Source organism: Rhagoletis pomonella, unplaced genomic scaffold (assembly GCF_013731165.1).
Source record: "Rhagoletis pomonella isolate Grant_MI unplaced genomic scaffold, Rhpom_1.0 Rhpom_scaffold_00003, whole genome shotgun sequence".
Classification (NCBI taxonomy): domain Eukaryota; kingdom Metazoa; phylum Arthropoda; class Insecta; order Diptera; family Tephritidae; genus Rhagoletis; species Rhagoletis pomonella.
The window spans coordinates 93,564,429-93,570,414 of NW_023458557.1; positions in this window are offsets into that span (position 1 = coordinate 93,564,429).

Genomic DNA, 5,986 nt, shown 5'->3' on the forward strand with positions numbered 1-5,986 from the left:
TACTCAAAAACGCGAATATGTGGTTGATTTCAGACCTTGTGAGGTAGATGTGGTAGATGCTCAAAAAAGTGGCAGATCTACCACAATGTGGTAGAAGTCCGATCACTGATAATAGGCTATATTTGTTTAGTCGGTTTGATTCAACGGATGGTGTATTCTCACGCCCAAGACAGTCGGCTCAACAAACACGAGGTTTTCCGAAAAAAGAACTGTTGTTTTAGCTATCCAATCTTTTAAGGTCGGTGAAGAGTGAATTTTTTCCCGATTTTCTTTCTGTTCTACTTGTAATCCGAAATACTTAGAACTTATTTTGCCTTATTGATTTTTAAACTAAAGCCAGCTGATCGAACATGGCTTTGAGAAGCGAGAAAACTCATACTTGTGACAACTCTTACGTGTGAGCAAATTGAAAGCAATTTTTGAATGTGAAAACGCAAAGTAACCCAGCCAGCAGAGAAACGTAAATTTTGCTGACAGTGCAGTCTCGTACAATTTTCCGTATCCGGAAACAAACAAGAAACGACTAAAATTTTCGTTAATTCACGAATTCAAAATCGTTCAAAAAATAATGCGGTTTTCGTATCTGGAAAACTTTCTAAATGATGATTTTATACTTCATGGGAATGTGAAAAATTAATAACATTTTTATTTTTTATGAACTACATTTTATTTATTACCAAAGTATTGTTAAAAACCAGTACTCTGGCGTTTAAAATTATTTTCTGTTATTTACTTACATTCATAATTTTCCTTCGAATAAAAGTGTACTGAAAAGCACTGAAAAAGCCTAAGCTACTGGATTCGTGCAAAAAAAATCTGACAACCCTAAGCGGTAAGCAGTGCGCGCTTACACTCTACAGGGCCTGCGTTCAAGCTCTGGTCAAAGCAACATCGCAAAAATATATAGTGAAAACATCAAGGCGCACGCCACATATCGGAGGAGAAGCTCGGCCAAATACCATATGTGTAACATATGTATGTGTAAGCACCAATCTAGATTATATTATTAGGTTGTGGGAAGTAAAAGTTCATAATTGGTTTTAGTTTACTTAGTCGATCTCTACAACTTAAAGACCAAAAAAATAACGATCAATCATATATGTAAAACGGGGTTAAGTCGAAAGGTAGCAGCTTTACTCTTTTTGTGCCTTCATACATATGTACATACATACTTCCTCCTCGTAAAAAAAAAAAACAAAAAAAACAAAAAAGAACATATGCCCCAGCTTAAGATTATGTTGTGTATTTAATAACATAATTCCAACTGTCAACCAATTATTTTTCAATAAATTTCTCCGCTTAAACCCTACGCTTTGTCACAGTCTGTCATAACCACGATATGAAGTGATAAAAAATAATGAAGCGACCAAAAATAAAAAACAAAAAAACAACAACAAATATACGCATTATTTTTCAGCAACAAAACCCTAACTGACTATTTCCACATTGTCCATAGGTTATAAAGTTGGCGTCTACCAACCAAACAACAACACATCAACGCACACTGCGCTGCGCCATTAAGTGTCCAATAAAAATTACAAAATCTAAAAAGGGCACACAAAAAAGTTAAAATGAATACTAAGAAAAATTTTAACTGTCAACTGGTCACCTGCTGTGCCGGCCCGCGCGTTGCTTTCCCCCCACCCGCAACGTGTGAAGATGCACGTCTGTCTTGCGGCAGTCAACCTCCTCCATTCAACGTTGGCATTCTCTCATTTATTCTATACTCGAATTCGACTTGTCATTTTGTCTTGCGCTTTGTCTGTCGTCTTGTTGGGTCAGCTGGTCTCGTGCTGATTGTTTATGTTTGTTTTGGTAATTTTCACGTGTGATTTATGCCAGTCGTAGCGCCATTTTATTTTATTTTTAACCATTCAATTTGATTTTACCACATTTTGTGTGGCTATTCTAACCCAACTTTAATACAGTGCGCATATACTCGTAATGATAATATTTTAGTTAATAATAAAAGTTTACATATACCTATCTATGTGCGCTGTTAGATTAATTGAGTTTTATTTGTTGCTATCCAATTCAATCAATTTGAGCTGGTTATACTATAGCAGGCGTTATGTAGTATTTATATTTGTTAGACACAAAACTTGAATGGCTATTAATGGCATTTAGTTACGTGCCAGCTGCACTTAAAATATAAATGAACTTAATGGGTTCGATCATAAAAACTTCGGCGCGTGTAGCGTTATTTTAGCTCTATCACTTTTCTCAGTAATGCTATTAATAAGATATTATATTTTTTGTAGACACAGTGTAGTCTAATAATATGTATCCTCAAACGATTAAATTCCTGATCATTTCTTCTCGCAATAGTCACAATAAATACATTACTGCGAAGATTGGGCACCAAATATTTGAACTGATTTAAATTTTTTTGGGCTACCCACTGAAAAGCTCTTGTTAAGTGCGATTTGGTGTATGGAAGAAATTCCCGAAAATTGGGATCTCAAATCGTCCAAATAGAGCCCGCTGCCTCTATGAAGTTATGTCCAAATTTGGAACTCCCGTAAAACCCACACTTCTGTTTAGAATGGCGTTGAGGATAGGTGTAGCAGCCTTAGGTCCGTCCAAATTGGGGAAATGCTCTCCGAGCTGCCCGAGACCAAACTAATGCTACATCGTTTGTCTTTACTATGCGGTTTTGAAGAACTTTGTTTCAATTTTTCATTAAGAAGTGCGTACTACCGCTACGTAGGGCCTGAGTTCGATCTAGAGCAACATATAAATTTAAAAAAGATCTTTCTAACAGTGGTCGTCCCTTGGCAGGCAATAGCAAACCTCTGGATGCATTGCTGCCACCGAAAATATTCTCATAAAACTTTCGCCGTTCGGTAGGACCCTCCATTTCTGTTTTAATCTTAGTATGCACAATTCAAATTGGAGGAGAAGCTCGGCCAAACACTTAGCAAAAGTGTAAGCCGCAAAATAGTGTTATTTCTATAGCCAGAGGCTAAACTTTTAAGATTCAGTATTTCCTGAAGCAAAATATTTTATAATCTCTGTAGTCTAAATAAGCGTGGAGTACTGGACTAACCTACACAGAAATAGCATTTTGGGCCATTTTATCCTCTTTTCCGCAAGAGGAGATATTAGTCTACAGAGTTACATCGTTACATAAATCCCTTAAACTCGAGGTGACAGCGCTTTTCAGCTCAAACATGTTTTTTTCCATTTCTTGCCTTTAATATGATTTGAAATCATTCTTCTTTTTTATTGGCGCTGTAACCGCCCACACCAGTCATTTCTGTTTTGTGCCAACTGAAGCCAATTGGAAATGCCAAGTGAAGCCAAGTCCTTCTCCACCTGGTCTTTCCAACGCAGAGGAGACCTTCCTCTTCCTCTGTTACCAGCATTGCGACCCGCGTTGAACACTTTCAGAGCAGGAGTGTTTCTTCCCACCCGAACTACATGACCCAACCAGCGGAACCGCTGGATTTTAATTCGCTGCACTAAGTCTATATCGTTGTTAAGCTCATACAGCTCAGACGAAATCTCTCTCCCACCATAAATCCAACGCCAAATTTGCGCTCCTTTACGTGGCAACTATAGTACACGTCGCATGGCTCCACGCTAGCCTTGTCTTGCCCCGTTCATCGCATTTCTTGAATGCCGGTGATGACATCCTTAGTCTTTCCGAGGACGTCAACCAGCCGGTCAGAGGCACCTTCTCCTTAAGGGTTCGGATATTCTAGATGCATACCCTAAAATCATAGCCCTTTATACATTTGCGGTGGTTGTCATCAAGGCCGGACCGAAACCCAGCGCACGCTAAGCTTTACGCCTTCTCACTTTAGCTCGCGCCCAAACGGGTGTTTGACCGCTACCCAGGGGATGCGTGGATATAAATATCTGAACGTTGTGAGCTGTGATTTGAACCGTACGCATAAGAACCACTTCGGGCTACTCCCAGATAAGTGGCTGTCAAAAGCTTTTATCACTTACGTGGACTTCTGCGTACGCAACCATCCACCCTTACCATTCTTACCTTAACATTATTTCGCTCGTGGCTTTGCTGTTATAAAAATTGATTGATAGTAAATAACGCATAACAAAGTAAGATACTAAAAACGCCACTCAATCATAGGAGCTAGAAGCCAATGACCAACCGCACATAACATTTGCCATCTCCAAAATGTCTCGCCATAAAAAGAAATTAATAAATCATATTGGGATTGACCATATTTATGCATTAAATAAAATCACCGTTTAATAATTTGACATCTTAGACGACAATAAATATATACAGATGTATAAACAGAGACAACAAATGGCCAAAGTAGCCGAACAACAGCAACAAAAATGAAGTAGAAGAACAGTTTTAATTTCAAGTTTATTGACATTTACCCATTTTAGGCAGCCAACCGACAAGCTAATGGTCGCAGCAAAAAAAAAAAAAAAAATTATACAAACAAAAAGAATGAATTGATATAGCCAATTTGGTTTCGGATTTGCTTGCGGGCACACAAACATATTTACTAAAGTATAAAATAAAGCTGTATTTTTGGGACAAGCGACTGGCGGTGGTGTGGTCAGATGTCAAAAAACCTACGAGGCGACGCTGGTTTCGGCATAGCAAAGGTGTGTAGGCCCGCATGATTAAGCGAATCAGGGGGGTAAACACGAACTTGGGAAAATGGCCAATGCAATATTCGTATGCTTGCGTTTAAGGACTGTGTGAACTATGAGAAATTTTAGCTTACCGCTGACGTCGGACGAACGGAAAATCGATTATTGTATGGCGCTTGGCCATCTCAACTTATTTCTTGTTAGTATTGCTAGTATTTCGTTTTTTTTTTTTTTTTTTTTGTTGGCTCACTTTATGTGAATCAGGCATTGAATGACCGCAGACATGTGTCGGAGTATATAAACGTATTCGAATACAAGAGTTCTCAAATAAAAACATGTTTAAAATTTGATATCTTAACATACAATTTTTTATGTGCCTTATTTTTTATTTTAGATTTTATACTATGGTGGTGATTTTATTTTACTCATGAACATATGTACACACACACATATTTAATCCATACATAGTATGCACTTCTTTAGTTTCTGTCTTGGCGAAGGTATGGCGCTTGTAATTGACACCCAAATTAGTGGTAAATTATTTTATTGTCTATCTAACTGTTTAAATGACTGCCTTTCCACCCAAATCGCTTCATTTTATTTTCTTGTTTTGTGTGTGTGTGGGGCTGCACGGAACCTTAACTTGAGCTATATACAATATGAATTTATGAGCATTTATGTACACGAGCATTGGAGGTGGATGACTTGATTTTTCTCGGAAACTCATTTGCATTTCTAGCACCACACTTAAATTCGATAGCTACATTGATTTGAGGTTTGACTTGGATACTTATTAAAACTTCCTAAGTTTTATAGATAAAGCAGATAAGCTTTTAAGAGTTGTTTATTGCATTTCCTGTCACTTAATAATTGAGTTATTAAAATAGATATTTATGCGTGTTTTCATTGAAAGGAAAGCACTAATAAAATGCGTGAGTTCATTATCACTTATTATCTATTAATCGATAAAAGTTAATCAGCGCGATAGTAATTTAGTTGGATACATGAAAGACGATCCGCAAATTCAAATCGGTGGACAAGTTATTGGACTAGTATAGAATATAAATGATAGGAAAGGCAATGATGGGATAGGATGGGATAGGATAGAAGAAGGTTGGATAGGATATGATAGAATAGAAGAGGATGGGATAGGATAGGATAAGATAGAAGAGGATGGGATAGGGTAGGATAAGACTGGATAGAATAGGATAGGATAAAAGATAACAGGTTAGGATAGCATAAGAAAGGATTGGATAAAATAGGGTAGGATAGGGTGGGATAGCAATTAATAGGTTAGAACAAGATTGAATAGGATAGGATAGGATAGGATATGATAGAATGGAATAGGGTAGGACCAGGGTTCGGAAATATTCACTCACCTTCGTACGCGAACGCGAAGGTGAAC